Below are 25,525 nucleotides of genomic sequence, written 5' to 3'. Positions count from 1 at the left end.
TGAACGGCTGGTCCACTAAACCTGGAACCTGTGGCGTGACCGGGGTGGTCAGAGTAGAGGGAGAGGATCCAAAAGTCCTAGGGGTACCGGAAGAAACCATCCCTCTACCTCGACTATGGCTATGACCACGACCAGCAGCCTGATCTGTAGCACCTCTTCTTGTTGTCATGTCTGCATATATCAAAACTAGCAACAATGTTTAGACAATTTCAAACAACTCTAGCAACAATATTCAACAATTCAGTTCAATAACCGAAACACTTTTCATAGTTGAAATTGAAAGTTCAAATTCAAATTCAAAATAAGAAAAACCAATTCAACAATCAACAAAACCTCAGCATATTCATAAACTCAAATTCAACCATCTTTAAACACGTATAAAAATGCAGTCTCTATACTCATCATATACATCATCTAACTAGGTTTCCATAGAAAAAAGGAAAAATTAATTAAATCGAAAACAAAGATTTTCACTCTAAAAACAAAATCTGTTAGGATAATGTTTCATTCAATATATAGTTTACATACATGTGGATATGATCTATTAAAAGAAAAACAGTTGGATATAAACAATCAGACATAAACACCCATCTCCACTTTTATCAAACAGAAAAAAAGGTTAAACTAGTTTTCTTTTTCAAATATGCATCCTTAATAAGCAACATATGCTTCAATATAACTTAATTTCTCAATCATTTTTGGATATGTTAAAATGGATAGCTTGACAATTTTTTCAATTTCCAACAAAATATTTTGGCCTAATATAGAGATTTCAATTAACTCGATATAGATATTTTAATAAACAAAACAAAGTATAATCTAATCGAATTTCAACATGCATCAACATTAAGTAGAGAAGCTTCTATTTTTAATATTTACATTTGAATCTGTTACCTGTTGTTGCAGAAGCAGAATCAATTTGAGAAGGTGGATGACTCACAGTAGTGTGCAGGTAGCACAATCGCGGAGGCACGAACGACCTTCCACAAGCAGCAAAAACCACCCACAGAGACGGCGGAGCGAGGCGCGGAGAGACGCGAGCAGGAAGCAAAGTCGAGTAGAGACGTAAGGAGGGAGAGAGGCCAAGCTGGCAGTGGCGGTGGTGGCTCTGTGGTGCGACACAGCGGTTCGGAGAACGGAGAAGGTTAACAGTGAAGTGGCAAGGAGAGAAGAGGGAGAAAAAGAAGAATGAAGGGGCCTCGGTGGTGGGTGGGCTGACGGCGATGGAGAGGGGGTTGTGATGGTGGTAGTGTCGACGGCGGCAGATGGTGGTTTTGGGGAGAGGGAAGGAAATGGTTTAGTGAGAGAGGGAGTGAATCTTGAATGACGGAGAAGAGGGTTCGCGATTTGAATTTACGTCCCAGTTACCATTGGATTTACCGTAAAAAAAATCTGACGGAAAACCATTGCGGGTCACCAAAACGTATCGTTTCACTAATTGGCTTTACCGTCGGAAAAATTTGATGATAAATCCAACGGTAAAGAATGCGTCATTTTATTTTTGTTTTCCTCCAAATATTACTGACAGATTTACCGTAGGAAACCAAAATCCGCCGGTAATTACTTAATCTTACGAACGCCGTTACCGTCGGTAAATCCGACAGTAAATCCGCCACTACTCTGCAACGCTAAATCCAACGGTACTCAACGTTTTTCTTATAGTGTTTGGTGTTCAAAATTTCTTTCAATAATACATTCTTAATTAACTCCTCCACTTAACGTCAGTTCTTCAATTTTAAAAAACTCACACCAGTTTCTCTCATCTCATATTCATATTCATATTCATGTTATTAGAACAACTTCACACTTATCCCACTTTGACGTAACTTCCACCAATTGTCTCTCACTACTTTCCTGCCCATTTCTCTCATCTTATATTCATGTTATTAGTGCAGCTCCATACTTTAACCTTAATATTTTGCCTAAGAACTCTATCTAAATTAATTCTACAACAAAACAAATACTATAGATTACTCCTACAATATGATAAACTATAAGTAATAAGTTTTTCGTTACATCCATATTATTATTATTATTATTATTATTATTATTATTATTATTATTATTATTATGTGCTCTTAGTAGCTATGATTTATATAAGAAATCACTTTATTTTCGGTGAAATTTAAAATACATTTATCTCATGCCAACAATATATTACTTTTTAAATATTCAGATATTCACAGTAGTGGAGTTGATCTATATGGTGATAATAGCATTGGTAGTTATAAATTATAATTTTTTTTAAACTTTATTTCATACTTAGTGAATCTTTAATTATTTCTAATATAATATGTTACATATATCTATAATATAATGCATTATGATTGATAATTATTCACTTAATAAATTTATATTGTTAATTTATTGTTTGAATTATTTTTATTATTATTATTCTATTTTAATGTACTCTAAGTTTTTATCATGTATTTATAATTTTGATGATAATCATCCTTAAAAGAAATATTAATTTTATTTCTTAAATTTTTTGGCCCTAACAATGTTAAATAATTTATATTAAAAAATTTAGATAATTCAAAAAATATTATTAAAATAAACGTATTAAAATACATTAAACAAAATTATTAATTCAATATTTATTAATGGATAACTATCAGAAGAAAAAAATTACTGCATAAATAATAAAAAATGAATTGATAATATACAGGCTAATTTAGATAACTAAAATAAAAAAAATAAATAACAAAAAAAAAAAGATATAAAATTCTACTTTTTGTTATATGGTACAAAAATAATATAATAATATAATAAACTATAATATTCTGAACAAAAGAATATGAAACTTAATATTACATTTTCAAGAATTCTCTATTTTTTTATTTTAATTTTGTTAAAAAATACTAATATCATTTAACTTTAATATTTAATTTTTAAAATAAATAAAAAAATGTGATCTTTTATGCATGACATAATTTAAAAAATATTTATTATAAAAAAAGTTAAAAATATTCTGAAAAGACAGAGATAGAGAGGGTGAGGGGGGAGAGAGAGAGAGTTGAAAATTTTTAACAAATAAAAAAGAATCACCACCGTCAACCTATTAAATTTGAGTTATATCAAGTGAGGGTTAACAAGCCAACAAGCTATAGCTCAAATGACCTATGTCCAATTTGGGTAAACATCTTAATTAATCTCCTTTTGAAAAAATAGTTTAAACAATAAATGCTTATATTAAAAGTAACTTATAAATAAGATATTTTATATTTGGTTTTTTAACTTTAAAAGTGCTTATTTTAAGAAAAGAGTCATAAAAAGTCTTATATTATGAGTCATTTTTTTTTAACTTCTTCATAAGTACTAAAATAATTTTTTAGAAAGTTGCAATTTAGTTTTGAAAATTGTATCAGAATATTAATAGTATACCTTTTCATAAGTTAAAAAAAAAATAGTAACTTATGAATTTATCCAAACGGGCCCATAATCTCCTCATACTCACCTAGAAGTCGCGGGTTCGAGCCTCACTCCTAACTTTGAAAAAACAAAAGTGAAGATTAAAAAACAAATTAGAACTATGAATTCAAAAGTTTTTTTTATCTGAAAATCGGACCGAATCGACCAGTTGAACCGATTCAACCAAAAATTGACGATAAGAACAGTCCGATTTAATGTTTAAAACCACAAAAAGAACCGCTGAACCGGTCGATTGGATTGGATCAGAAACCGGCCAATAAAAAAAGGAAACCCCACGCGTGCCCCTCCCCCAACCGGCCAAACCCAACACCCCCCCCCCCCCCTTCCTTCGTGAGTGTGTCACTCGGCAGTCGGCACTCAGCAGCAAAGAAACTTTCTTCAAAGTTCAAAAAGCCAACCCAAAACCCTAGGGCTAGCTTCTTCAACGGTTCCGCTGCCGCCGTCCGTGGTTGTCGGCGCCTCCGCGGCTTCCTCCTTCCCCCGTCCCAAACCCAGACCCTCTGTTCTAACTCGGCACATCGTCCATCCTCCCGTGGCGTGTTGGTTGCTGCTCGAGCACTCACTGTACCATCGGTTCCCTGTTCTGGTCGTCCGTGCTTGTCTCTGCTCGATTCTGCCTCTCAGTCTCACTCGAGTCTCGTCTCAGTCACACTTCTGGCACCTGGCATCTCGTGGTTCGTCTGTCTCATCGCTGGCGGCAGAAGCAACTCGTGGGGTTGTCTCTTGCTTCGTCGCCTTCAGTGGGGTGGTCGTCGACTCGCCGTCGACGGTTGGTGAGTTCCTGCACCATTGCTTCCCTATTCTCTCTTTTCCAGATTACCCTTCTCCCTGTATTTTTGCATGTTGCTGAATTGCTAATCAATAAATTTGCCTTGCTACTGGTCTAAATGTTGCTGTAAATCGTGACTGAACTAGGATTTGTTAAATTTGTTGCTGTAACTTGAATTTGTTGCTTCCCAGTCGCAGAATCAGAACAAAATGCTCAGTGAGTGCTTCGTTGATTGGCTTTGCTCACTGATTGTATTTGATGATAAAATTTAAATTGATATCACTATTACTGCTTTGCTGCCTGTTTCTGTAGTTAAATTTTATTAAAGTTTCTTGAATTTGCACCGCCTATGTTACTGATTCACTGTTCCTTCAGTGCTTTTTTTTGTTGTTAATCATTGTGATGAGCTTTGTTAAAATTGGATTGAAAACTGTTGATCTTTCTTCAATTTTCATTGTTCTAACTTCTGTTCTTATTAAAAAATTTGCAATTCGTGATCTTTTGATTTATTATATGCTTTATGTTTTTATTGTTCTGTTCTTACGAAGAAAAAATTTGTAATGAGTGATTGTATGATTCATGTTTTGATTGTTCTGTTATATAAAAAAATTCTGTTTTCATTGTTTGGTTGCACTGTCCCTGCTCTTGATCTCCACCAACTCGTTGCCCCTCCTCCGTGTTGGATGCTCTGTTGTGTGTTTGTTGTGCAACACTATCATTTTTTTTTGTTTTACTTGTGACTCAGCTACATTAAGGCAACATTCTCTATCTTTAACTTGTGCAGTGTGATTCAATCCAACTATTTTTAATTGAAGTATAGTTATGTTAATTGTCAACAAATTTGCAGCAAGTTTTTGTATATTTTGATGATTAATTACATTTAGTTGGTAATATTTTATGTAGAGTTTTAAATTTGAAAGATATTTTAGGATGTTTATTTATAATTTATTTATTATTTTATTATGGAATGGTTTTTTCGGTTGACCACGGTTAGACCGGTTGGACTAATAAACCAGTATAACAGTGATTAGAGCGGTTCGGTGATTGGTCCGGTTTTCAGAACCTTGGATGAGACAATGACAGGTATGTGCATAGAGAATAATAGTAAGAAAATAATAGTGTGTGATACAATGAGATATAATAAAAATATAAATTAATAATTTTGAAAAGGTAATAAAAATTAAAGATAATTTAATAAATTGAATATAAAATTAAAAAATAAAATATTTTTTATTTATTAGAATTATGCATGAAGATAAAGAATGCTTTGAATATAAATTTTTATCTTTGATTCAAATTAAATATTGTTAAAAAAATAAATAAATAAACTTATGTAATATTTATAAATAATTACTTTATAAATTTTTATCTTGATTTTGTTACACAAAATAACGACGTCGTTTGGCAAGGCTAACTCACACTCCTCCCTCGATGTCACTAGACTAAACCTCGAGCTCTCTCATCCCTGTCACTGCTGTCGCACCCAAACTCCCCTCCCTCTCTCGGCTCCAGTCTCTCTCACGGTCTCCGGCGTCGCCATCAAGCTCGTCGTTGCTCTCTCGGATCTGGTCTCTCTCTCTCTCACGGTCTCGCGCGGCTTTCCTGCTCTCATCATCGCCGGTGGCAGAAGCAGCAGGTCCCGGCGCTTGCTCCTCGCTGTCAGCAACCCTCGCCGTGAGGCGTGAGCTTCCTCCCCGCCGTCAGCTTCTTTCGCGCAGCCAGAAGCTGGTCCCGATTTGGGGAGTTCCAACAAATTCCCCTGTTCTTCCCTTTTCTGTTTTGTTATTGTCTTTGATGTTGTTGCTGAAAATATCAACATGAATTTGTTATTGATTATGAACCTTGAATAATTTGTTGATGAAAATTTACTGAGCTAGTTTTTTAATTGCTGAAAAATCATTGAGATGAATTTGTTATTGGTTTGAATTTTGAAGTTGTTGCTGTTCTACTCAAGTAATTACTTAGCTAAGTCTTTTTGTTGCTGAAAATCATCACTGAGTTGAATTTCTTAGTGATTGAACCTTGAATTTGTTACTTCACTGAACCTTAAATAATTTGTTGATGAAAATTCACTGAGCTAGTTTTTTTTGTTGCTGAAAAATCATTAAGATGAATTTGTTATTGATAACATTCACTGAATTTTGTATTTGTTGCTGGTCTACTCAAATAATTACTTATTGATAACATTTGAGTTGAATTTCTTAGTGATTGTACCTTGAATTTGTTATAACAAGGACAATATCCGAAGTTCAACGGCATGCAGTAGCATTACCTAGTATAGTGTGATGAAGAGTATAGTTTGAGATGTTATTTAAATTTTTGGATTTCAATTAGTATTGCATTGAGGTTGATAGAAAATTTCTATTATTAAAAACATGCATTGTTGGAATGCTTGTTCCATTGATGATTATTTATTTGCATCTTTGTTTCATGTTATATATTTCATCAGTCGTGTAATGTGTCTGACAGGCAGATTTTGATCTATGTTCCAACTGCTTTAGTAATAGAAAGTTTGTTACAATCCTATCCATTGGTTGTCTTTTTAGAATTCTTAATTTAGTTTCCAATTCAAATCTGTAGAATGAATGAATAATCCAGTCGTGTTTTTATCTTTTTGTTATTCACCTTTTTTGGGGGTGCCCCTTCCCACAAGGTTGATTTTGGAGGCAAAAATTGATTCTGAGTTGTACACTCTGTCAAAATCAGTTTTAGATGAAGTACCAAACATAAATTGATTTACTCGAAAAGATCAATTTTAAGTGAATCACTTCCAACTGAACTACAAAAGCAGAATTGAAACACTCTTTTTGTTCTAAGGACACCACATCTCCCATTTATTCAATTTTAATACCTGGCAATCACCTGGAAGTTGGAATTCTTTGCACATTCAGATTCGACTGGTTTTCCTTTGCAGGTAGGAGGGACACATGGTATAATTGTTGAGTTTACTGATCCTCACTAAAACACAAGGCGAAGTGCCACATAAAATTTATTCTATTCAACTAATAATTTAAATCTACACTTAATACTATACATACATGTGCATTGTGAAGATTTAACCCCCCCCCCTCCCTCTCTCTCTCTCTCTCTATATATATATATTATTTATAGTACTTTTTTGAGAATGAGAATTCATCGTTATGAAGTTAAATGATTTTTAGATTTGCTTACATTCAAGAAAAAAATTACATTTTTCACTCTCATTTATTAAGATTGTAATAATAAGTCTAAAATATTTTGAATATAAAATAATACAGATTAATTTTATAATTTCAGAATTTTATTCAATTGATATTTTATAAAAGCTCTTATAAATGATTGTAAAGTACTTTTGTCTAGTTATAACTGATCTTAAATCATGTAAAGGATATATAAAAAGTTAGCAAAAGCTTATAACAAAATCTATTTCACAGAGTCTCACTAAATTTGTTGGTTTTTTTCAGAGAAGGAAGCAACATTGTTCTATGATATTCCATTCCCATCTTTTCAAGAAACCCTTTTCTTCAGCCATTCACACACACACCCACTCAAACCTTCTAAAACTCTGCAACCTTTCCAATACTCTTTTTCAAACCAAGCAAGTTCACGCCGTTGCCCTCATCCATGGCTTCCTCCCATACAGCATCTCCCTCTGCGCCTCCCTTATCCTTCAATATGCCACCTTTGGAAATCTCCCTGCTTCTCTCCTTCTCTTCCAGCGAACCTCTCTGCATTCCCATAGCGCCTTCCTCTGGAACACTCTCATTCGTGCAAACTCCATTTCTAGAGTGTTTGATGGGTTTCACACTTACAACCGAATGATTTGTGCTGGAGTTAGGCCTGATGATCACACTTTTCCATTTGTCCTAAAGTGTTGTTCTGATTTCGAGCGGGTTGAAAAAGGTAAAGAGGTTCATGGTTTTGTCTTTAAACTTGGTTTTGATAATGATGTCTTTGTTGGGAATACCCTTTTGATGTTTTATGGTAATTGTGGATTTTTCGCTGATGCTAAGAAGGTGTTTGATGAAATGCCTGAAAGGGATAAGGTGTCTTGGAACACAGTTATTGGGTTATGTTCTATGAATGGGTTCTATAATAAGGCGCTCTGGTTTTTCAGAGAGATGGTTGCAGAGTCGTCGGGGTTTAAACCGGATTTGGTCACCGTTATTAGTGTGTTGCCTATTTGTGCGGAGACTGAGGACGAGGTGATGGCGAGACTAGTGCATTGTTATGCTTTGAAAGTTGGTTTGGTGGGTTGTCATGTGAAGATTGGGAATGCTTTGGTTGATGCTTATGGGAAATGCGGGAATGAGAAAGCCTCCAAACGTGTTTTTTATGAAATGGATAAGAGAAATATAATTTCTTGGAATGCTGTTATGACAAGTTTTTCTTATAGAGGGCTCTACAAAGACGCTTTTAATGTATTTAGGTTGATGATTGATGCAGGAATGTTACCAAATTCTGTGACGGTTTCTAGCATGTTGCCTGTGTTAACAGCATTAGGACTTTTTAAGTTGGGAAGGGAAGTCCATGGGTTAAGTTTAAAGGTTGGTATGGAGGATATTTTTATTGCTAACTCATTGATAGATATGTATGCAAAATCAGGATATTCCGGTGTAGCATCGGCTGTATTCAACAAAATGATAGATAGAAATATTGTATCTTGGAATGCCATGGTTGCAAATCTTGCTCAAAACAGACTTGAATTTGCAGCCATAGAGTTAGTGAGGCGAATGCAAGCTAATGGAGAAATTCCGAACACGGTCACCTTCACAAATGTTCTTTCAGCCTGTGGAAGATTAGGTTTCTTGCATGTTGGAAAAGAGATTCATGCCAAAATAATTCGGATGAGATGGTTTTCTGATTTGTTTGTATCTAATGCTCTTACAGATATGTACTCAAAATGCGGACACTTACACCTTGCTCGAAATATCTTTAATATTGCTATCAAGGATGAAGTTTCATACAATATGTTGATTATGGGATATTCCCAAACAAGTGACTGCTTAGAGTCCTTGAATTTATTCTCAGAAATGATACTCTCTGGCATGGTACCTGATATTGTTTCATTCATGGGTGCCATATCTGCTTGTGCAAATCTGGCTTCCATGAAGCAAGGGAAAGAGATCCATGGTCTGCTGGTGAGACAGCATTTTTACAGACATCTTTTTGTGGCAAATTCACTCTTGGATCTGTATACCAAATGTGGACGAATAGATCTTGCTAGCAAGGTATTTGACTGTATCGAATACAAGGATACAACCTCTTGGAATACTATGATTTTAGGCTATGGTATGCTGGGTGAGCTTGACACTGCAATCAACCTCTGAGGCAATGAAGGAAGATGGTGTGGATTACGATTCAGTGTCCTTTATCGCGGTTTTGTCAGCTTGCAGTCATGGGGGGTTAATTGAAGAAGGGATGAAGTACTTTATAATGATGCAGGATCTTAATATTGAACCAACACAAATGCACTATGCTTGTATGGTTGATCTTTTTGGAAGAGCTGGGCTAATGGAAGAAGCTGCAAACCTTATTAGAGGCCTTTCCATAGAAGCAGATGCTAATATTTGGGGTGCGATGCTCGGCGCATGTCGGATACATGGAGATGTAGAATTGGGCTGCTGGGCTGCTGAGCATCTGTTTGAGTTGAAGCCTCAGCACTGTGGCTACTATATTCTGCTTTCAAATATGTATGCAGAAGCTGGAAGATGGGATGAGGCAAACAAAGTTAGGGAATTGATGAAATCAAGGGGAGCTAAAAAAAATCCAGGTTACAGTTGGGTTCAAATTGAAAATCAAGTGCATGCATTTCTAGTTGGTGAGAAAATAAAGAGCTTGGATAATGGCTTCTTGCTATCAGAATGTTGTTAAAAAGTAAATCTTGTTATGAATGAGGAGCCACTAAATATTTGTTTTGTGAAAAAGAGAAATACAGTTAAGACATTGTTTTATTTTTGTTATGGAAATTATATTAATTTATTTTTCTAAGAACATCCATAATTTAATTATTATGATTAAAATACAGAATAAATATTAATATTAAATTTCATGCTTGAGGATATACAGTGAAATTATTCAGTCATTAAAATAGCCTTTATAATTTTCAGCTAAATATAGTTGTATGGTATGAAAAAATTTATCAAACCACATAAGGAGATAATACCTCGTATAAAACCAGCAATAGATTTCAATTGATGAGCAGTAAGTATAAGAAGAATAAAAAGAAACATAACTGTTGGGAATAAGGAGTATGACCACAATTTAATTAATTATATATTAAATAATTTGTTATTGTTATTATATTAAAATATTAATATAATAAGGTCATTGATTAAATTTAGAGATTTATCATTGTGATAGTGATCATAATATTGAGAGATAAATCTTTTATAATTTAATTTAAATTGTTCTTGGTCATAGAATTATTAAAAAGGACATTAATAATCCGAAAAGATCAATATATATATATATATAGGTTTATTGGATGAAGATTAATAGATCTTATTTATTAAATTATATATATAGATAGTGCATATAGAGATATGACCATTGAACTGACTCACTTTGAGAATTCCTAATGGTTATAATTATCGTATATTTATCAATAGGATATTCTCAAGATGAACATGGTAATAGAGTTTCCTTTGACCTGTGAATGTCATATTAACAATGTATTTATTATACTTTGATTCCGGACACCTAATATCCTAAGGTGCTAGTTGAATGGATATTGGGTATGATTTAAATATTTGTAAAATTAATGATTCGTCAATAAGGAATCCGTCAACTCTCGGTAAAGAGTTTAAGCTCTATGATTATAATGACTGTGATGAATAAAACCTTGGCCAAGGGGATCGAATGAATGAAGAAATGAGTTTCTTAGGTCATTCACAGTTCATTATAATAATGGTAACAAGTTAGACTTTGACAATTAAACCATACTCTAAGAGTTAACCAAGAGCTGGAAAGATGGAAGGAATTATACTTTGTTCTTCTGAGGTTCTTAGTAAAAATATTATTACTTCATACTATCGGGTCGTCAAGGAGCGTTGCTAGACGTCAACCTTGATTAGTAAATTTAGTACGACTAATTTACTACCCGCTTAGTATTGAACCTATGGGGTCACACACTAACGAGTTCTAATCCTTGGTAAATAATCATTTAATTATTATTTTGATTAGATCAAATAAATAATTATATTAATTCAAATAGAATATTATTATATTCTTTGCTAACACCATGAATATTATAATATGATAATTGAGAATATTAAATAATTAATTATTTATTCTATGATGAGTTTTAAATATGGATAAGATCCTAACTGATTCTGTTTCAAATTAAGTTGTAATTTGATTTACAAATCAGTCACCAATCTCATACTATATATGTGTATATGATAAAAGAAAAATATACAAGTTTTTTTCTTTTACCTCCACATACACAAATATTCTAATTCTTAGTGAAGAATTACTGGTGCAAGGAGTTGCAAGAAATTTTTCAGTTAAATCCATTGGTCAAGGAGTTGACAACAAGGATCAGTCTTGGTATGGATACACATAGTACCTTCGAACTATCGAAGGAAAAAGTTTTCATTTACTAGGGTACTCAGGTATTGGCATCTAACATATCTTATTTCAATAAAGTTTTAACCACAAAAATAGATCAATAGAATTACTTTATTACTTCCGCTGCGTGTTATGAACACTTGTAATTCTTTAGTGGTATCAAAGCTTTGGCTTTTTTGTGTTTAAATTTTTATTCCTATTTTCTTAAAGTCTGTGAATTAATAGGATTAATTCAAATTATTTTTTAAGCATGTGATGTATTTATTTCCATTGAGATGATTTTCTAATAAATTAATAGTTAATTTATTTTAATTATTTAATTGTGATTAAATTATCATTTTTTTAATATAAAAGTTATATTTATAATCAAATATTTTGTTTGATTTTATTTATTTATTAATTTTATTGTGATTTTGAACACAATAAAAAGAATAAGATGCAAAATATCTTTTATTTATTTCTTATATATATAAATGTATATATAAAGATCAAATTTGATTTGATAATTTTTTAAGGCTAAACGTTAGTACATGAAAAATCAAATTTTGATTTGATTAATGTGTTTTGAACACTATAATTTTAGAAATTAGTTTTTCTAATGTTCTTTATTATAAAGAGCGGCCTGATAACCAGGAGTTTTATTTTCAAGATAATAATCAGTATATACATTTGATGTATTAGGAATTTAATTTTATATTTTTACCTAGACAACTTGAGAGTATAAAATTTAATCCATGAGTACTGATAAAAAAAATCTCTAACAATAGAGATAAATTCCAAAAGTTAGGAGATTGTCAAAAATAAATTTATTTCTTGTTTACAATAAGCAACCTGACAACCAGGAGACTTGTACTCAAAGATAGAATTTATTTATGCATATGATGATGTATAAGAAGAATTAATTTTATGCTTGAACCTAGACTATCTAGGAGTATAAAATATAATTCAGTTAAATAATTGTTTGACAACCGGATAATTATTTGGGATTATAATTGTATGAGATATAATTTAATCATGTTTATTTGGAATAGATATGAGTAACAACTTGACAACCAAGGTACTCATTCACAATTCTAAATAATTTTGTCAGAAATATAAATTTCTTGATTTACTTTCATATTTTAAATTTTTAAATATGTCAATCTTTCATATGCATACTTAAAAGTAAAAAATTGGCTACAAATTGAGAATTGTTCTCATGTATGAAAGGGTTATTATAGACATAATAATCCTATTGAAATAATATTGTCCAATAAAATTTGTGATGGAATAGTCCGTACTTATGAAGTATTTGAAATATTGCTTTACTGGATGGGTTGTTTTGACAACTATATCTATAAATTCAAAATTCAAAAACATTTTTTCACTATTTATTACTGAACATCTTGAGAAGATGTAGTGCCCAGAGTACGATAGTATGACTATCAAAAATTTTGTTTAAATTAGTGGGAGTATTGGGCGATATATTTTGAATTAAACAACTTTAGAAGTTGGAATGCCATTAGGCAAATGGTTGTAGCGAGAATTGTTCTTGCAAGCATTTTTGGAGATTTAGTTTGTTACAAACAATTTATAATTGGCCTTAAATGATTAAGGTTTGTGGTCTTTCTGAAAAAGCTCAACATGAGTATTGAGAATGCTAATCAAAATTGCTCTTAAAGGTTGGTTTGACCAATATTAAAGATATTGAGTATTTTTATTCTAAGAGTTTAAAGTAAAATCTCTAATATCTAATTGATATTTTATTGAATAGAGAATGAAATTTTCTTAATGCACAAATACTAGTACTCTATGTACTCCATCATGTTTAAAGAAACATGAAATTTGATTTAGTTGAGGATCACTGTTTGTTAAATATTTGGACTATGTTTTAGAAATGTTGCTAAATTAATAAATTTATCACTAAATCAATTTTTTTTATCCATATGAGATATGGAAAAGGTATAAGGTGAAACTCAAGAACATTAGAGTTTGGAGATGTCTTATATGTGTTAAGAGATTGCACAACAATAGAATTGATATTAGGTCCGATAAATGAGATTTATTGGTTACCCTAAAGAAATAATGAGATTATTTTTATCACTTTTCTTATGATAAAGTGTCTGTGATAAGATGTTAAACTCTTTTTTAGAAAAGGGATTCCATCTTAAAGAAAGAGTGGGAGTACAATTACTTTTATTAGAATTGTATACCACTCAATAGAGGATATACTTTCTCAAAGTATAAAAGGTTTAATCGTCAAACTAACTTTTCGAAAAAGTAGCCTATTTGTATAATGATACAATTCTATACAGATAGATCTAATGGTTAATTAGATTTTTATAATCATGTTCAATAATAAGGATTGTCCTTAAAATAAAATTACGCACTATTGAAGTGGGAGATTTCATGTTTTGAAAAAATGTGATATTTATTATATATTAGGCATATTTTGCAAAAAAAGTCAAGCACATATGCTCAAGAGTTAAGGTATTTAAGGTCAAAAGAGTTTTGATAAACACAAATTTGCATTGAAAATGATACACATGATTGATTGGCTCTAGTGCAAGTGGGAGATTATTGAGATAATAGTATGCCCAAGATCCAATCTATCATGATTGACTCTCATGCAAGTGGGAGATTGTTGGGAATAAGGAGTATGACCACAATCCAATCAATCATATATCAAATAATTTGTTATTGTTATTATATTAAAATGTTAATATAATAAGGTCCTTGATTAAATTTAGAGATTTATCATTGTGATAGTGATCATAATATTGAGAGATAAATCTTTTATAATTTAATTTAAATTGTTCTTAGTCATAGGATTATTAAAAAGGACATTAATAATCCGGAAATATCAATATATATATATAATGATCTTTATTGGATGAAGATTAATAGATCTCATTTATTAAATTATATATATAGATGGTGCATATAGAGATATGACCATTGAACTGACTCACTTTGAGAATTCCTAATGTTATAATTACCGTATATTTATCAATAGGATATTCTCAAGATGAACATGGTAATAGAGTTTTCTTTGACCTGCGACTGTCATATTAACAATGTATTTATTATACTTTAATTCTGAACACCTAATACCCTAGGGTGCAGTGCTAGTTGAATGGATATTGGGTATGATTTAAATACTTGTAGAATTAATGATTCGTCAATAAGGAATCCGTCAACTCTCGGTAAAGAGTTTAAGCTCTATAATTATAATGACTGAGATGAATAAAACCTTGGCCAAGGGGATCGAATGAATGAAGAAATGAGTTTCTTAGGTCATTCACAGTTCATTATAATAATGATAACAGGTTAGAGTTTGACAATTAAACCATACTCTAAGAGTTAACCAAGAGCTGGAAAGATGAAAGGAATTATACTTTGTTCTTCTGAGGTTCTTAGTAAAAATATTATTACTTCATACTATCGGGTCGTCAAGAAGCGTTGCTAGATGCCAACCTTGATTAGTAAATTTAGTACGACTAATTTACTACCTGCTTAGTATTGAACCTATGGGGTCACACACTAACAAGTTCTAATCCTTAGTAAATAATCATTTAATTATTATTTTGATTAGATCAAATAAATAATTATATTAATTCAAATGAAATATTATTATATTCTTTGCTAGCACCATGAATATAATAATATGATAATTGAGAATATTAAATAATTAATTATTTATTCTATGATGAGTTTTAAATATGGATAAGATCCTAACTGATTCTGTTTTAAATTAAGTTGTAATTTGATTCACAAATCAGTCACCAATCTCATACTATATATGTGTATATGATAAAAGAAAGATACATAAGTTTTTTTCTTTTACCTCCACATACACAAATATTCCAATTCTTAATGAAGAATTACTGATGCAAGGAGTTGTAAGAAATTTCTCAATTAAATCCATTGGTCAAGGAGTTGACAACAAGGATCAGTCTCGGTGTCGATACACATATTACCTTCGTACTATCGAAGGAGAAAGTTTTTATTCACTAGGGTACTCAGGTATTGGCATCTAACCCATCTTATTTCAATAAAGTTTTAAGCACAAAAATAGATCAATAGGATTACTTTATTATTTTCGCTGCATGTTATGAACACTTGTAATCCTTCAATAACTTTTAGAAATTTTCAGCTTTAGGGACAAGCTTCCAATTCAACTATTAGATTCAATTAATGAAAATTCTTCATCGTTTGAACCATTGGACTTTGTGTGTTCTATATTGTATTTGTATAAGAATAATTAGAGGATTTGAATGTGTATTTTAAAGTATTTGTTATAATGTATGCTATTATTTTAATTTATTATGTGCTTTAAGATTGATATTATTAATTTTGAAGGGTTAGAATTGAGTAAATATACATTATGATATATATATATATATATATATAAAATAGGTGAACTCGTACGAGTCTACGAGTTAACTCGCGAGTCGAGTCTAGGTCAGCTCCACGAGTTTACTTAGACTCGCGAGTTTGATAACCTTGAAGATACCTAAAGCATCGGTCTCCACGCTCCCAGTTACGCCACCTAATATGACTTAATTCATTAACACACTTGGATTCTAAATATGAAGAAAGGATGTCAGTGTAAGATAATGTTACCTGTTTGCAAGTTGCGGGGTTCCCGAAGAACCGACGCTAGATATGGGAGACGGATCCAAGCCTATGTGCAGAAGTGTTAGCGGACCATCAATTTCCTTGCAGTCAAAACGAGATGCCCTACATAATGACTTGTACAGCTGTGCCAGACATGCAGATCTCCAACTGTACTATCCGATACTGCCAAAATCATGAAGCAAAGGCAGGAACTTCTAGTACACACATGCCCCAGACTTGTCACCAAATAAGACTGTACTAAATAATAACATAATGTGGCACTTCACGTACCTCTGCATGCTGGTTTCGTCAACGAACTGTAATCGTTATTTTAGATCTCGAAGCCACGTCAGTTTTATGCAACTTGCTCTACAGTCCGACTTCCTCGGTGCAACCCTAAATTGCTACAAACACTCCGCCTCTAAGGTTTCAAAACTACTCATAGTCATCTCTGTGACTGGAAGACCGTCTGTTGGAAGACCAAGAATAACAGCAACATCTTCCAGTGTCACAGCACATTAACCAACAAAAAACCGGTAAACCGTAAATGTTCTTCAACCCTATCATTGTACCGATTCGGAGAGAGTGGGTGATCACATGTTAGATACCGTGAACTCTACAAAAGCATATCAGATTATTAGTCAAATCATTAACAATTACTAATTTACTATTATAAGATAATAATTATCTAACTAGGGCAACTAATTTATTAAACTCATACTAAACTTTTTGTTAATTAGTTAATTTAGTAATTACCATGTATGACTAACCTAACCTACTAATTAATTAACTATCATTATTAAATAATTTTCACAATTAACTAAACAAGACATAATAATTGAAATCACAAAGCTATGATATATAATTTTACTAAATCCAATTCAAACAAATAATTTTACTTAATCAAATTTACTAAATCCCCGAATAATTAACTTAACTGCTAAATTTAATTAACAACCCTATAAATTATTTTGAATGCTTTATAAAATATAAAAAATTACGATATTATTATTATACATATTTTACTCATTCTGTTCCCAAATGAGCATTGAATTACATAATTATTTATTTATTTAGTCACTAACAACAAACTACCTTACTACTAATAATAACTAATAAATAAATCCAATTCTTGTTTAACTAATAAAATTTTACTTCATTAAACCCTCAACTACACTAACATATTTATTTCAATTAAAAATCTAACAACAAACAAAAAATTATTACAAAAAATTCTACCTAATTTACTCAAAATTTTTCAAACCATTTCCAAAAATTATACAACTTAAACATAATAATTAATTATAATTTCTAAAATTATTACAAAAAATTCTAAACATATATTTTTACTAATTTATCACATTACATCAATTTAAATATTATCATTAATTAAAAAGTTCACTAATCAACTACAACTGTATATATATACATATATACTTTCAACAATAAATTCTTAAGTTCTAATGATAATCACAATTTCTTAACCTATATGTTCCTAAATTCACTTTCTAACAATAATAATAATTCTATAACATATAATATTTACTTCATTTAAATATATATTCCTAAATTTTTAACAATAATAATAAATCTGAAATATAAAAAAAATTAAAAACTAAACTTACATAATTAGGATGGCTGAGATAATGTATAATATGAAATTCAGGACGATCAACATCTTTATATTTTTGTTTCTTTGGCATTGTGAATTTTTTCTTCAAGTTTGCATGAAGAACAATGAGATTTTGGAGGCTCAAGAAAAAGAAGAGAGGAAAGGGGTTGCTGGTGGGATTCACTATGAAAGTGACTCGGAGGGAGTGAGTTGAGGTTCCAGGAAGCATGTTAGTATAAAGGGACACTGTTCTAAGGGGCAACGAACGTGCGACACGTGGCTAGGATCGCACAAATCGGACGGTCCGAGTTGTGCCCTCTAATCAGACCGTTCGAGTTCCTACCTCCAACTCCCTCCGTTCGATTTCAGTCCCCCTGACACCACATGCAGATAAAGTACTCATGTTCTTCATAATGTTGTATCACACCAAACTCTTCTCCATATTAAAATTAGAGTAAAGGAAAATCCGTTCCTGACCTTTTTTTTTGCGGACATTTTCGTCCCCGAGGTTTGGAAAATACTTTAATGTCCCTGACCATCCGAAAAAGTGGACATATTTACCCCTCCGTTAGAGTCGCTCAGTTTGCCCTGACGGAAAACGGTGACGTGGCTCCCATGGCGCTGACGTGGCCGTTACGGGCTGCCACGTGGGATGGACTTTTGAAAAGAGGATGTATTAGTCCTTTCACACCAAAACGTGTAGCTTTTCAAAACAGGACATATTAGTCCTCTCACCCCAAAACGACGCTGTTTCTCCCCCACCCCTCCAAACACACTTTAATCCCCTTCTGCATTTCCAATCAACAATACTTCACCAAATCCAGAAGCAGCAAATTCAGCACTTCCAATTTTGTAATTCCAGAATCATCAGCAATGCATTCAAAGCACATAAACAAAGAATCAACAGAGTAACAAATCGTAGCAACATCAGCGGAATTTCAAGAAAAATGAGAGGCAGGAGTCTAAGCAAATTCAAATTCAACAAGCAATTCAGCGACATATTCACCAACAACAGAGCACAAATTCAATTTCACAGGCTCAGTTCACAATTCAACCAGTCCAGATTGTGCAATTTATGAAGAATATGTAAGAACTCCTTATAATTCTGGAAAAATTGCTACACTCTCAAATAGAATCAGCAACTTACCAGAAATTGCATATGGAGAAAACAGATCTGAGAGAATAAGAAAAATTATGCAAATAGCACCTGAGAGCTTGAAGGAGTGAGATCTGATAAACTCTCCGGTGCATCGATTATATGCCACCGAACACTGAAGCTCCATTTTTCGTCAGAATTTTCGTCTGGAAGCAGTCTAGAGATATGACCAACAGCAACATGAAGATTTCGGCCCACGACATAAATATGGCAATCGCAAGCATTGACAGCAAAAGGCTTGCATATTTGCTCAGGCAAAGGGGGGCCATCTATGGCATCCCAGGAGTCTGTTTCTGTGTCATAGACCTTTAGCTTCATTCTTTCGAGCTCCGAGACAACAAACAAGTGGCCATAAACAACGACACTTGAACCGGTCCAGCCTTCTCTAAGTCCAACAGCCATGTTTTCCCAATTATCTGTTCTGGGATCATAGACTTGTCCCCTTGGAGAGACATAAAAGGGCCATAACCATCCTTCCTTGACGAGAAGCTTCCTGTTGAGAACTGCTGCATCATAAGATGCCATATTGGTTCCTATGCTGGCGATAGAGCGCCAATTTCCAGTGAGAGGATCCAATACCTTTCTCATCTAAATACACACCTCACCTAAACCCTCCCTTTCACAACTAAACTTGATTTCATTCCCCTCAAAATCCAAATCCTCCTCAACAAACACAAAATTTCCTGACTTTATGAAAGCAACTTCACCACAAAGCCAGTAACTTTACTATCAACTGGAAAGAATTTAACTTTGGAGCACAGAGATACCAATTTACAAAAAGACAAAAGCTTAGAAGCAGCACATAGAAAAAATCTCAACTTTATCTGAAATAGCAATCACTAAGGACCCCACGGCGGGACCCACGGAGACGTCGTCGTCCTTGGCAGAAGCGTCGTCGTCAGTGCATATGCACTTGCCGAGTATGAAGGGAGTGGGAGCGAGCAAGGGCTTGTGGTCGAGCGAAGACGATGCGGAGGTTGAGGAAGGAGAAGAGAGAGAGCCAGCACTGCCACGTATGGAGACGGAAACGGAGGAGAAGCTGGCGGGAGTGGTTCCGGTTCCGGTGGCGGCGATGATTGAGGGCTCGGCCTGGCAGAGGAGCCACTCGATGGTCTGGCCGTCGGACTTGTGGCCGAGCTCCGTCGGATGCCATGGGTTGGAATGCTCCCTTTCTTCCATCACCCGCTTCACCTTCACACTGAATTCGAAGGATTAGGGCTCAAGGATTTCATAGATTGGGGGTGGGGGAGAAACGGCGTCGTTTTGGGGTGAGATGACTAATATGTCCTGTTTTGAAAAGTTACACGTTTTGGTGTGAAAGGACTAATACGTCCTCTTTTCAAAAGTCCATCCCACGTGGCAGCCCGTAACGGCCACGTCAGCACCACGGGAGCCACGTCACCGTTTTTCGTAAGGGCAAACGGAACGGCTCTAATGGAAGGGTAAATATGTCCACTTTTTTGAAGGGTCAGGGACATTAAAGTATTTTCCAAACCACGAAGACGAAAATGTCCGCGAAAAAAAAGGTTAGGGACGGATTTGTCCTTTACTCTTAAAATAAAAAAGTGGTACTTTTTGACTGAACATAAAAATAAGAGAATCTATGGTTTAAAAACATTATATCTTATGGAAAATTTAATGTTGCCTTTCAGGAACATCATCACCATTTTTTTCCAATTTTTTAACATTTTAATTTTTCGAGATAAATGTCATATCAAAGAACCAATAAAATAAAATGTCTATTTTCACATGCCTGATTCAAATGTCAAGAAGAAGGAATATTATTCTTAGAATAATTATCTAAATCAGTCTCCAAGAATTTTAAAAGCAGACATTTTAGTTTCTAAAAAAAATTAATACATAAATTAATCTCTAAGATTTTACTCCGATAAATAAATCAGTCTCCAACTCATTTTTCGATAAAGTAATTACCCATATCAGTCCCCAAAAATTAAAAAAAAAGGGACATTTTAATCCTAAAAAAAATTAATATACAAATCAATCTCCAATATTTTTTTCCGTTTAACATAACAGTCCTCCGTCCAAAAAAAAAAAAAAATTATTACTATTATTAATTACATAATAATATTGTACCATAATTTTTTGTATTTTTTGGACAAAAGTAATAATAAATTTATTTATTAAATTTTTATGTATGTATTTATAATATATATATATATAGTCACTAAATAATAATAATAATAAAATTATTAGAGATTATTCTACAAAAAATTTAAAGTTAAAATTATTTGATATTTTTGTATTTAATATAATCAAAAGATGTCCTATTTTAAAAATTATGTTTGTATTAAAAAAATATTTTAATTTAAATTTCAAAGCATCATGCATTATTCACCTTACTTGTTTCTAACAAAAAAGAGTGTATTAATAATAATAATAATAATAATAATAATAATAATATTATTATTATTATTATTATTATTATTATTATTTATATTATTATTATTATTATTATTATTATTATTATTATTATTATTATTATTATTATTATTATTATTTAGTGAATATATATATATCATAAATACATACATAAAAACCTAATGAACAAATTTATTATTATTTTTGTCCAAACAACAACAACAACAACAATAATAATACACTCTTTTTTATTAGAAATAAGTAAGGTGAATAATGATGCTTTGAAATCTAAATTAAAATATTTTTTTTTAATACAAACATGATTTTTAAAATAGGATATCTTTTGATTGTATTAAATACAAAAATATCAAATGATTTCAACTTTAAATTTTTTGTAGAATAATCGCTAATAATTTTATTGAATATTATTATTATTATTTAGTGAATATGTATATATATATATATATATATAAAAATCTAATGAACAAATTTATTATTACTTTTGTCCAAAAAATACAAAAAATTATGATACAATATTATCATGCAATTAATAATAATAATAATAATTTTATTATTTTTTTTAGGATTGTTATGTCTAACGGAAAAAAATATTAGGGATTGATTTGTATATTAATTTTTTTTGGAACTAAAATATCAAGTTTTTTAAATTTTTGGGGACTGATTTGAGTAATTACTCTGCCGAAAAATGAGATGGGGACTAATTTGTCTGCCGCAGTAAAACCTTGGAGATTGATTTGTGTATTAATTTTTCTTAAGAACTAAAATATCCGCTTTTAAAATCTTTGAGGTGATTTGGTAACTACTCTTATTCTTATATGAAGAGAATCATGATAGTAAACTTTATTATTTTACTCTCTTTCTACGGGTCTCTAATTTTTAGTTTTTGACACTAATTTTGACAGAAATTATCAGTCAAAACTACCTAATTGATTGATCTTTAGGAGTGAATTAATATTATTTCATTTTCCAAGCTCTTTCTTGTTTTCAAAATTTTAAGGCGTCAAACTTAAACACACTTCCAACATTAACAATTTATTTTAAAGAAAAATCAAACGAGAGAATATAAAATAAAAATACATCACATTCAACTTAAAATCTTAAAATATTAAATTAATAAATTTATCATCTTATAAATTTCTCATTCTCTCTTATTTTCTTTAATGTGAGACTAATTTCATAATTCCTACACTCTTCACACTTATAACATTAACAACTAGGATATCCCAAAAGGTGTGCATAAGCATGATTTGGCTCTGCATAAGTAACAAGACACACTTCACACAATTTTGCTGACCAAACTTCTTAATTTTCATCTCATTCTTCATGTATCTTCTGCCATCTAATTTAGTTACCTATTCTGATTCCAAATCTTTTTGTTTGATGATATCTTCATACATTGTCAACACCAAATATAATATCTAATAATGGCCTTGGTTCTCTTGTTTGTGACGGTGGTATTGTTTAGTGTTTGTGAGGTTTCTATGAATGCAGTTTACAGGGTGGGAGATTCTGCTGGGTGGACCATGATAGACCACCCAGATTATAAGAGGTGGGCTTCTACCAAGAGATTTCATGTTGGGGATACTCTCAGTGAGTGATTCATTCACTATATATACTATAATTGATATATAAATTATTCTGCATTTCTATTCTTTCTTTTTCCTGTGTGTTAATAAAAAATATCTGGCATGGCATTATTTATATTTGTGACTCCAAATCATGAAATATAATGAATATCTTTCAAATTCTATTATGAGATGGATACATGGCTATGCATATATATATGTTTGACATGAACATGATAATAAGAATGAGTTGCCAGTTGTACACTAGCTCTTATATCAACTAAAGATTCACTCAGAATATAACCCTGAACATCAGATTCTCTAACAGAATAATTGAAATATCCATACAAGTATATAACCCTTAATTATTTATTTAACACATGATTTCCATGTATTTACTGGTGTTAATTAGTGGTGTACAGTCAATATTATCAATTGTTCAAAACCTTATCAAAAAAGATATTTGTTCAATTGTACCTTATGTGGCATTCTTCCTTATTTCAATTGTGAACAAAGCATGTATTTCTATTCAATTCATATAAGATGCATGGCTAATTAATAAGTTCCTGCTGTTCATTAATTAATAACAACAGAGTTTGAAACATGTAGTTTTCACTTACCTCACGCAATACCATGATGTGATGGAAGTGAGTCACCATGACTATGTTCACTGCAAGACTAACTCTGCAAAGGCCGTTTACCACACTGGCTCTGACTCTGTCAGCCTCACCAAGCCAGGCGAATTCTACTTCATTTGTAGCAATGATGGCCATTGTTCTGCTGGACAGAAGCTTCATATTAAGGTCCATCATATTTGACATCCATCATTTTAATAATCTTGGCAGTTAGGATGGCGAAGCATATTTATAAGTGTCACTGTCTACTATTGTTACAGAGTAGTAGTAATAATGCTGCAATTATCAGGAATTTCTACCTCACCATTGCAACTGTTTTTGCACTATGCATTTACAAGACTAACAGTCTAACAGACCATATTAATTAGCACACTAAAGATAGATAGATACGGAATTGTATGAACAACTAAATATTTTCTTGATTTTATTAAGTTTATGCATGAATTGCATTTATCTCTAATGAGATTAAATAAGGGGACTGCTAACCTTCATGCTATCCCCTTTTAGCATCATTAATATTTCTTGATAATATTAAAGTACACTGACCTCTTTTTTATGATTAAAAATATTGCATTCAGTTCATTATATTTTGATAAAACGTTATACTAACTAAGTACTCTGGAAACAATGAGAGGTATATATCAGATCTATATCAATAAATGTCAGAAGGGACCAATATAGTGTTTCAGCATCTGATGGATTGACATATATGATGCTCTTTTCTGCTTTATTCCTTGTTTTGCTCTCTCATGCAAAAGTTGTCTCCATTTGCTCCAAGATCATATGCTCAGGTATAAGAGCAGGCTTTCCATTCATTTCTTATGCTATTAGTATGCATGATCGTTTTATTATAATTAATCTGTTCATCAATATGTGGATCTGGTTTTCCATGTGATATCCAACAACTGAGTATCCTGTACGACTGTACCCACATCTGGAATGGGACCAGTTATGTTTCCAGATTTTTTCATTATCTTTCTTTTTTCCCTTTTGATTTTTTTTTTGCTTTTTCTAAATTTGTTTTATAGTCAACACAGATCTTTTGAACCATCATCACACTATAATTTGTATTTTATTTTTAGTGATTGTGCCAATCTGACTAATTTAATGTAAATATACATTATACATTGGATTCCAGCAGTTGGTCAGAAAATCCTTTAATTCGTAGAAGAATCTAATATGGCTATGTTACTGTGATTACCGTCAATATATAAGTGTTATTTAAAGTTATACTTTTTTTATATTTCGGTAATACCATTTTTAAACAATACTTTTTAAAAAGTATTGTTTAATAATAAAAAAATATTATTTTAATTTTAATAACATTTTTTAAAATATCATAATAAATTAATAACCATAGCATAATCATTCTAGAATAGCTCTAATTTGTATTATGAGAATTATCATTAGCACCATAGCTTGAAAGCAACTTTACGAAAGCAATTCCGAATTCTGAAGCACCGCTTATAAACTTTTTTTTTTTGGTATTTTTTAAACTGTTATTTTAACAACCCTACTTTCAGCTATCCGTGCGAAATCCAATAACTAATTGTATTACCTTAATGCGTAAGTAATTAAACACTTTTTTTTTTTCATTTTACCAAATACATCAGCTCTAGATAAACTCGATACTATTTTGTTATTCTATGTATCTCTTTCGCATTGGGTGAAACTGCGGCCTGGTTGATTCAGTTGGGCGGTGACACTAGGCCTTTTTCTTTTTGTAACTTTGTAAATGAGTTAATACGGCATTTACATTCCCCATTTTTGGGCCCTAGACATCTTTTACATTTTGCACTTTGTCTT

General features: G+C 31.9%; 3 pseudogenes across 1 annotated transcript; 2 read left to right on the top strand and 1 right to left on the bottom strand.

The window, feature by feature from the left end:
* The first annotated feature begins 3,945 nt into the window (after nt 1-3,945).
* Nucleotides 3,946-10,174, top strand: LOC107624957 (putative pentatricopeptide repeat-containing protein At1g69350, mitochondrial; annotated as a pseudogene). The gene is made up of 2 exons (XR_015905277.1): nt 3,946-4,205; nt 7,645-10,174. The product of XR_015905277.1 is annotated as a putative pentatricopeptide repeat-containing protein At1g69350, mitochondrial (transcript).
* Nucleotides 10,175-19,155: 8,981 nt separating this feature from the next.
* Nucleotides 19,156-19,644, bottom strand: LOC107626862 (F-box/kelch-repeat protein At1g30090 pseudogene; annotated as a pseudogene).
* A 3,299-nt stretch (nt 19,645-22,943) lies between these two features.
* LOC107628187 (mavicyanin pseudogene) lies at nt 22,944-24,087 on the top strand (annotated as a pseudogene).
* Nucleotides 24,088-25,525: the final 1,438 nt, after the last annotated feature.

Source organism: Arachis ipaensis, chromosome B2 (assembly GCF_059453495.1).
Source record: "Arachis ipaensis isolate K30076 ecotype BB chromosome B2, ASM5945349v1, whole genome shotgun sequence".
Classification (NCBI taxonomy): Eukaryota; Viridiplantae; Streptophyta; class Magnoliopsida; order Fabales; family Fabaceae; genus Arachis; species Arachis ipaensis.
The sequence above is the reverse complement of the archived record's forward strand: the minus strand, read 5'-3'. Positions and strand labels throughout refer to the sequence as shown.